This window comes from Octopus sinensis, linkage group LG10, assembly GCF_006345805.1.
Source record: "Octopus sinensis linkage group LG10, ASM634580v1, whole genome shotgun sequence".
Classification (NCBI taxonomy): domain Eukaryota; kingdom Metazoa; phylum Mollusca; class Cephalopoda; order Octopoda; family Octopodidae; genus Octopus; species Octopus sinensis.
The window spans coordinates 22586568-22596355 of record NC_043006.1 but is presented as its reverse complement, the minus strand read 5'-3'; the positions used below and the strand labels follow the sequence as shown (position 1 = coordinate 22596355).

Sequence of the window (9788 nt, the reverse complement as noted above, 5' to 3'; positions counted from 1 at the left end):
ATATTATATATATATATATATATATAATATATATTATCAATATAATGAATCTATATTTTGATCTCATTTACTAAACAGTCAGTTAGTTTATTCCTTATCACATAACTAATTGGTCAAACAATTGGCCCTGCTATATTATATACAAGATGATTTATAGTTTATTTTATTTTATGATAATAAATAAATAAATGATTAAACAAATAAATGATAATAATAATAATGATGATGATGATGATGATGATGATGATGATGATAATAAATGAACCAGCAACAAGCTCACCCACCCAAAACAAAAAAAAACCCGCAGCAGCAGCAGCAGCAGCAGCAGCACAGCAGCAGCAACAACAACATCAATAACAGCAATACAACAATAAAAAGGAAATAAAAAGCGATTAGTTGATCCTTCCAAATCATTTTTGAGCCAGAAGTTGTCAACAATCAATAATGCCGCACAGTCCAAAATTCAGTAAATATACAAGTTTGAATATTAACAAACGAGCTGCTAGGATAATAGATAAAGCTTGACCCTGATTGGTATGAATCAACACTAGTTCGCTGATGGTAGAGAAGGCCTTAAGCAAATGTTTTGTAATTCTTTATTTTCAACACCGATTGCATTAGATTCATTTTTCTTCTTTATTCCATGTTCACGTGATCATGTGACCGACCAGACCATCAGATGTTGTTACACATCGCTGGTCACAATGCGTTCACATTGTTTTAGTCCTTGAATGACGCCACCCCGCTGGCTAAGCGAGCAGGCCAACAGAAGAAAGAGTGGTGAAAGAGAACAGCAGGGATCACCACCCCCTGCCGGAGCGTCGTAGAGCTTTTAGGTGTTTTTGCTCAATAAACACTCACAACACCCGGTCTGGGAATCGAAACCACAATCCTACGACCGCGAGTCCGCTGCCCTAACCACTGGGCCATTGCGCCTCCACTTATTCCATGTTAATATAGTGAATTGGTAGAGTGATTATAGCATTGATAGGATGCTTTGCATTCTGAGTTCGAATCCCACTGAGGTCAAGCCAGCCTGTAATCTTTTTGGAGTTGATATATAGGGTGCCAGTCCAATACTAAGTAAGTCTTCTTTTCTCTGTCTTTCTCCCAGGAAGAAATCACAGATGTGTATGCATGTATGTATTTATGTATGCATGTACAAACTTACGTGTATGATTTGTATGTATGTGTATGCATATTTACAGAATGTATATACAATACATACATACATACATACATACATACATACATACACATACATACATACATACATGCATACATACATACATACATACATACATATATACATACATACATATATAATATATATATACATATATATATATATATAATATATATATATATATATATACTATATATATATATATATATATATATATATATATTATATATATAACACCACCACATGGATTCTGTTGAGACCAGTAAGAAACAATTATGAACTTTTTTATTACATTTAACTTTTTACAATATTTTTGATAAGGTTCGTTTTTTTCAAGAAGAACCGAAACATGTAAAATTTCTAAGAAAATTAAAATTTATCTTATATAGTGGCGTTTTCAAACTTCTTTTTTATAAATATTTATATATTATATAAATTTATATAAATAAGGATAAGATCGTTAATTTAAAATAAAATAACGAATTTATCAAGTGGTCAGCATGGAAAAAATAACCTTCAAAGGTAATAATTATTAAAATTATAAATTAGGGTATCTACGAGATACCACCATGCTGAAAATAGCAGCCATGAACTGACTCTAAGACCACCTTAAGTTTTCATATAGTAACACGGAGAAAAGACAAAGAGACAAGATGAAACTAGTAAAAAAATGACTGGATAATTCTAGATCCCAGATTTCTGACTTTGCATTTAGAAATGCTTTGCCTCGTCAGTAGAATACACCCAGAAAGAAACATAAATACATAGATATATATATAAATACAACATACGAATACTTACATATACGAATGTACACATACATATATATGCACGTATGCATCAAGGCTAGTTCAAAATACCTGCTAATTCCATGTGCTATATGGTAAAATATCACCGCAGTAAATACAGTGACGAAATAAATTTAAATTTATATAAATAAGAATAAGATCGTTAATTTAAAATAAGCATTGAATTAGCGGGCATTTTGAACTCGCCTTGAAGCATACGTGCATATATATGTATGTGTACATTCGTATATGTAAGTATTCGTATGTTGTATTTATATATATTTATATATTATATATAATATATATATATATATATATATATATATGTTTTATGTTTCTTTCTGAGTGTATATATCAATATATATCAATATACAGGGTGCGGTGAATAAACTGCCGTATAAATTAAGCAAAAGTGAAAATAACATTGACATCTCATTTTAAAAGATATATTTACCAATATCACATAAAAATATTTTGAAATACTAAAGAGTAAATATATTCAATAAAATCGCCATTGGCTTCAATCACGGTCTCCATGCTGCTATAACCCTTGCCTTCAGTTCATCTTTGGTGTTACATGGAATTTTGTTGTTCTCTCGCTCAACTGCACCCAACATGTATTAATCAAGGGGGTTGTTAAGTGGCCAGATGTTAGGGGTTATGTGGTCGCAGAAATTATATGACAGCCACGACTGGGTCATCCTGCTTGTGCGACTTCCATCCATCTATATCAAGGGAGCTCCTGTTAAAGGCACTGGACTTCGCTAGGGCCCATACTGAAGTCAACGACGAGGACATACGCATTATTATGCACGCCAGAAGAACCCTACTCTTCAGTAAGGGGTCCACTTCGACCAAACGACCTGACGCAGAGGACTCCTTCGACGTGGAAATTGGTGCTTCTGGAAATGCGGACGTATGCGACCTAGTCGGTCTCTTCATCCTAGACATACTAAAAGAGAAATTTCCTTCAACTAGCTTTGGCGTATACAGGGACGACACGCTGGCAATATCAAGAAGCGCTAACAGCCATACGCTAGACAGGTTCAGAAAGGACCTCACAAGCACCATGAACTCACTATAGAAACCGACCTGAAAACGGTAGATTTCCTTGATGTGACCCTGGACCTGGAATCAGCTGCCTATAAGCCCTTTAGGAAACCAAATATGAAGTTGTCATACATTAACACAGGTTCCTGCCATCCAGCCACAGTGTTCAGGAATCTGGTTAAGGGCGTCAGCAGGAGAATCTCCAGCTTGTCTTCAAGCAAAGAGAACTTTGATGCTGCCACCTCGTACTACAACTAGACTCTGGCTGCCAGCAGTTTCAAAGATTGTATTAGTTACATGCCAGACCCTAGCCCCACCAAAAGCAAGCGCCACCGGAAAGTACTGTGGTTTACACTGCAATTTTCTTTAAACGTTAGGACCAGAGTAGGTAAGATCTTCCTTAGTTTAGTTGATAGACAATTCCACCGTACCAATAGATTCAACAAAATATTTAATAGACATAAGCTGAAATTATCCTTTAGCTGTGCACGTAGTGTAAAAAAGATTTTAGTCGGTAGTCCCAGACTCGAGACTGAGGCAGGGTGCTCATGCAGAGGTAACACAACTTGTCCACTAAGTGGCCACGACAATACGGATATAGTTGTTTACGAGATAGAAGTAACGACAACAGGACCCAATAGACAATAGACAACCGAGCGTGCGGACAACCAATAGACAACCGAGCGTGCGGACAACCAATAGACAACCGAACGCGTGGAAATATGTGGAGGCAGCGGAAGGCTCCTTCAGAACACGTTTTAATAACCATAAGTTCTCATTCAAAATCCCAGAGAGACGTAACGCCACAACCCTAGCCAAGCATGTCTGGGTTTTGAAAGAAAGCGGCACGGAGTACAGCATAAAGTGGAAGATCCTAGAAAGATGCAGAAGACCAGATTGGGTTGTTAAACTAAATCACTAAGCGTGATTATTGAAAGTTTTTAGAATTTTGTAGTTTCAATGGAGCTTTTCGGTTTGAACGGCAGTTTTTTCTAGCGGTGTCATATGAAATTGTCACCCATAATTATGACCCTAGTATCGATCTATTGCATTTCAATCTATTTTAGGGTTAGGGTTAGGGGTGGGGGAAGGGTATCTTTTTTTCTTCACAAATGTAAATAAACCCAATCTGTTTCTTAAACGAGGGACATATTCATACGGCACAGAATGCTTTTTAACTCAATAGACGTCATTGATTAGTTGAAATTGCAGAAATTGAAGAAAAACAACAACAAATATTTTACAAACTATAGAATTTTCTCAATAAAGCCAAGAGTAAAAGATGTTTTATAAACACATTCTACCAGTATACGAAGTTTAAAATGTTTTAATTACCTAGAAATTATTTTTAAAAACTGTCGTTCAAACCGAAAAGGTCCGTTTCAATTTATTTTCACTTTATTCCGTTTGTTTAATAAATTTTCATCTGTTAGTAATATTCCCTGATCTTTACGAGTGCATAATCTATATCGTTGTCTACCCCACCAGGAAGGCTTAGTCGATTACAGAATAATCATTCTAGTTTAAATTGGATGGCCTCTGGTTTCAAATTCCATACAGACATTAATTTCGGGTTATAAAAAAAATTATATACGGTATACATATTAAAAGAAATCTATTTGTAGAGTGACCTCTAGCTGGCACTCTCTCGGCTATGACGACAGGGACCCAGTTGGTTCGATCAATGGAACAGCCTGATCGTGAAATTAACGTGCAGATAGTTGAAAACTCCTCAAACATGCCTACCCTTAAAGTAGTTCTCAGGGAGATTCAGCGTGACACAGAATGTGACAAGGCTGATTGGACTGGAGCAACGTGAAATAAAGTGTCTCACGGACACAACACACCGCCAGGAATTGAACTCACAACCTTAAACCACGAGTTGAATGCCCTAACCACATAAGCCACGCACCTTCACTCAGAGGGACCGATATAATACTGTTTCCAGGTTTTACAACTACACACTACTCATTTTCTAAGACAAGTCCTATCAAGAGACATTCACTGATATTTCTTGAGTAACAGGTACTCAACTCCACATTAGTTGGACTAGTAGCAGGCAATACAATAAACGATGTGTATGCAGTGGCAGCACCTTTGTTTTCTGCAGATGTGAACCCTAGAGTGACTCTCAGGCAACTAAATGTGTAAGAGCCATCGCTAAGGCATTACTGAATCTTTTTAAGGTGCAGGAGTGGCTGTGTGGTAAGCAGCTTGCTTACCAACCACACGGTTCTGGGTTCAGTCCCACTGCATGGCACCTTGGGTAAGTGTCTTCTACTATAGCCTCGGGCCGACCAAAGCCTTGTGAGTGGATTTGGTAGACGGAAACTGAAAGAAGCCCGTCGTATATATGTATATATATATATATATATATATATATATATATATATATATATATAATATATATATACTATATATATATATATATATATATATATATATATATATATATGTATGTGTGTGTATACGTTTGTGTGTCTTTGTTTGTCCCCCAACATCGCTTGACACACCGATGTGGTGTGTGTGTTACGTCCCCGTAACTTAGCGGTTCGGTAAAAGAGACCGATAGAATAAGTACTAGGCTTACAAGGAATAAGTCCTGGGGTTGACTTGCTCGACTAAAGGCGGTGCTCTAGCATGGCCACAGTCAAATGACTGAAACAAGTAAAAGAGTAATGAAATAAATAAAATTGTCAATCGTTTTTCATACTATTTAATCATTATATGTATGTATGTATGTATGTATGTATGTATGTATGAATGTATGTATGTATGCATGTATGTATGTATGTTATGCATATCTCTCTATATATAAAACTGAGAATGTGTGTGTGTGTGTGTGTGTGTGTGTGTCTGTCTGTCTGTGTGTTTCCCTAAAACTTAAGAACTACACAACCAATTTCATTCAAATTTTACACATGCCTTACTTAGGGTCCGGGAAGTGTCATCGGCAAATTTTTTTTTTAACTTTTTGCCTAGGGCGAGCCCACAGCAATATCATATCTTCTCCACTACGATTCCCTAAAACTTGAGAACTACACAACCAATTTCATTCAAATTTTACACATGCCTTACTTAGGGTCCATGTAGTTTCATGGGCAAAAAAATGTTCAACTTCTTGCCTAGAGCGAGCCCATAGCAATATCATATCTTCTCCACTATTTCAGTATTACGTGTTAAAAGTGAAACAAAAACATTTCTCTATTTTATGTCAGATACTTTCACTTTAACAATAAAAATAATAATAACAATTGAATTATATGTAAGTAATAATTAAAATCAAACTAAAGTATAATATAATCGTAACATAACAAAAGTAAAAATAGCAATTGGTATAAAATTGCATCAATGACTTGAACTTGAATAAGTGGTTTCACACGAATGGGAATAAATTAAAAATAAAATTAGCGTGCAGAAATGGAATAGTCCAGATGGATAATAAAAAATTAAATTAAAGAAAAGACTATTGTCTATAAAGTATACAATGTAGAGAATAAAGATTTGAACACCTGGTGGAAAGCACCATCGAAAAGTATCTTGGTGCGACTATGTAAGATATATAACCAGCGGCGGTAAATTCGCCACAATAGAAGCAAGGTTCGAGTCAACGGAGCGTGCAAGGGAGTACTCGACTTGAACTTACAAAGTGGAAATATTTTATTTTTACCTTTATATCTGGGACGTAGGACGTAGGACGTCCCGGATAAAAATTAAAAATGTCCCCCTCCCCAGCAGTAGAGGTAGGTTGGATTGTAGCCACACTTCTATACAAGTGGGAGGACAAGATACAATTGATCGAAATTGCAAGAGACGGGCTTACAATTCCACTCTGTTATATATTTTGAGTATTGTTATCACTAGCGATATCAAGATATAACTTTGTATTTTGTATTTTATGTGTAGATGTATATATATAGATAGATGTACATGTAATATGTACACATATATATATACACATATATACATGCACTAGCACTATGACCAGGCAACGACGGGTCATAATGCTAGTATATCTATATATCTCTCTATATATAAAACTGAGAATGTGTGTCTGTCTGTCTGTGTGTTTCCCTAAAACTTGAGAACTACACAACCAATTTCATTCAAATTTTACACATGGCTTACTTAGGGTCCATTTAGTGTCATGGGCAAAATATTTCTAACTTCTTGCCTAGGGCGAGCCCATAGCAATATCATATCTTCTCCACTATTTCAGACTTACGTGTTAAAAGTGAAACAAAAACATCTCTCTATTGTATGTATATGGGTGTATATATATATATATATATATATATATATATATGTATGTATATATATAGCTGTATATGTATAGATGTATTTCTATATACATGTATTATATACATATATATGTATAGATGTATATATATAATATATAATATATATATATATATATAGATGTACATGTAATATGTACACATATATATACACATCTATATATATGCATACTATATACACCCATACACACACACACACCCACACACACACATACATAAGTGCAGGTGTGGCTTTGTGGTAACAAACTTGATTCCAAAACACACGGTCCTCAGTTCAGTCTCACTGTGTGGTAACTTGGCATGTGTCTTCTGCTATAGCCCGAGACCAACCAAAGCCTGGTCAGTGGATTTCGTAAACAGAAACTGAAAGAAATCAATTGTATGTGTATGTATGTATATATGTAAGCCTATGTGTGTGTCTTCGTCTTTCTCCCTCATCACTGCTTCACAACTGGTGTTCGTTTATTTACATCCCCATAACTTACTGGTTTCACAAGAGGAAACTGATAGAATAAGTACCAGGCTTATCAAAATATAAAACAGCACTACGAAGTGTCTCATATCTTTGTTTACCCACTCAGTTGTATCTATCAATTTATCTTTGTGTGTGTGTATGTGTGTGTGTGTGTGTGTATGTGTGTGTATGTATACATACATATATATATATATACATATATGTATACACACACACACACACATATATATATATAACATAGTTCTTGAACCGGTACTTCAAGTAACGACTTGGGTAGGGTAACTGACTGCTTATTGTGATCATTCGTCTTTTCGTTTCCTGTAGCTTTGCTCTCTTTTACAAACCCAGTGAACATATATTTCCTATTTCAAAGAAATTCAAACAATAGAAATAACACCCAAGTTAAAAAGATTTTCAACAATTCAACTTCTCTGGTTGACATTAAGATGCCCATCCCCAACAGGGGCCTTAACTCTCACATTTTAGAGCTCCATGACCTTCATTTTTTAGGACCAAAATCTTTTTAACAGGTACAATAACACTGGAATTTTGGAATATACGCATAAAAATCAGTACTATGGGATACATGTGGCAAGATTACAAATTTTTTAGTGTGTGTAAAGAGGGAAATAACCCTCATCGGCAATTTTGATGAAATTCAAAACATAGATATTCCAGTTCATTACAGAAAATATAACAGAAATGTCTAATTCTTCAATTGAATGTAACCGGGAACGCCGGGTATCTCTGCTAGAATGTTTATATTTGTATATATTCATTTATGTATGTATGTATGTATGTATGTATGTATGTATGTATGTATGTATGTATGTATGTATGTATGTATATATATTTGTATATATTCATTTATGTATGTATGTATGTATATATGTAATGTATGTATGTATATATATTTGTATATATATTTGTATATATTCATTTATGTATGTATGTAATGTATGTATGTATGTATGTATGTATGTATGTATGTATGTATGTATGTATGCATGTATGTATGTATGTCATGCATATATATGTTTATATTTGTATATATTCATTTATGTATGTATGTATGTATGTATGTACGTTCATATGTATGTATGTATGTATGTATGTATGTATGTATGTATGTATGTATGTATGTACGTACGTACGTATGTATGTATTTACATACAGGGTGGGTGGAAAGTAAGTAGGTATTAGAAATTGCTTATAGGATTTTTAGTATCACTGAAATCATGACGAAAGCATTTATAAACAGACAACTTTAATGGGGATTCCTTATTTTCCAGATAGCCGGTCGCTTAACAGTTCTGGAGCGATCTAAGAAAGCAGCACACTATGAAGTGTAGAATTCCATTGTTTTGGTTCAGAGATGGTGGCATGCATGGAAAGGGATGCATGCAACACTACGCCCGGAGACAATAAAAAGTTATCGTACAAAGCTGATGACGACAGGCTTTGTGAACGATGCAAGAAGTGGCCGTCCAACCACATCCTGATCAGCGGAGAACGTGGCAACAGTTGCAGGAGATGTTTAATCGCAGCCCGCAAAAATCAACACGCCAAGCAGCTCGTGAAAGTGAACTAACAAAACACAAACGTACGGTGTTGCATAAAGGATTGAATTTTCGTCCGTGGAAATCTCATTGCCTGCGGGAGCTAAAACCTGAAGACTGTTGACCGCAGAAGTCGAGAAGTCCAAAACTCCAAGAAGTCCAGATCTCATCCCACGTGATTTTTATATGTAGGGGTTACACAAAAGAGGTGTACAAGACAAAACCTCGCACGCTGGAGGACTTGGAGACACCGATTCAGGAGGTTCTCAATGGTATCCCAGACGACGTCCTTCAGAAGGTTGTTCATTCCATCCCTGGCTGTTTGAGGAAACTGGTTGAAGCCACCGGTGCTTACGTTGAAATGTGAAGATTTACTTTCATTTCCCATGTAATAAAGAACATGCATCATTTGCTTCAATAAATTTGTAAAAG

The 9788-nt window shown here is 35.4% G+C and overlaps 1 long non-coding RNA gene across 1 annotated transcript; it reads right to left on the bottom strand.

Annotated features, from left to right (window-relative positions):
• Window positions 1-2790: 2790 nt before the first annotated feature.
• On the bottom strand, window positions 2791-9044 carry LOC118764956. Its single transcript, XR_005000796.1, has 3 exons — window positions 8968-9044; window positions 6695-6702; window positions 2791-2800 (listed from the first exon to the last, which is right to left on the bottom strand). It is a non-coding gene; the product is annotated as an uncharacterized LOC118764956 (long non-coding RNA).
• Between the last annotated feature and the right edge of the window lie 744 nt (window positions 9045-9788).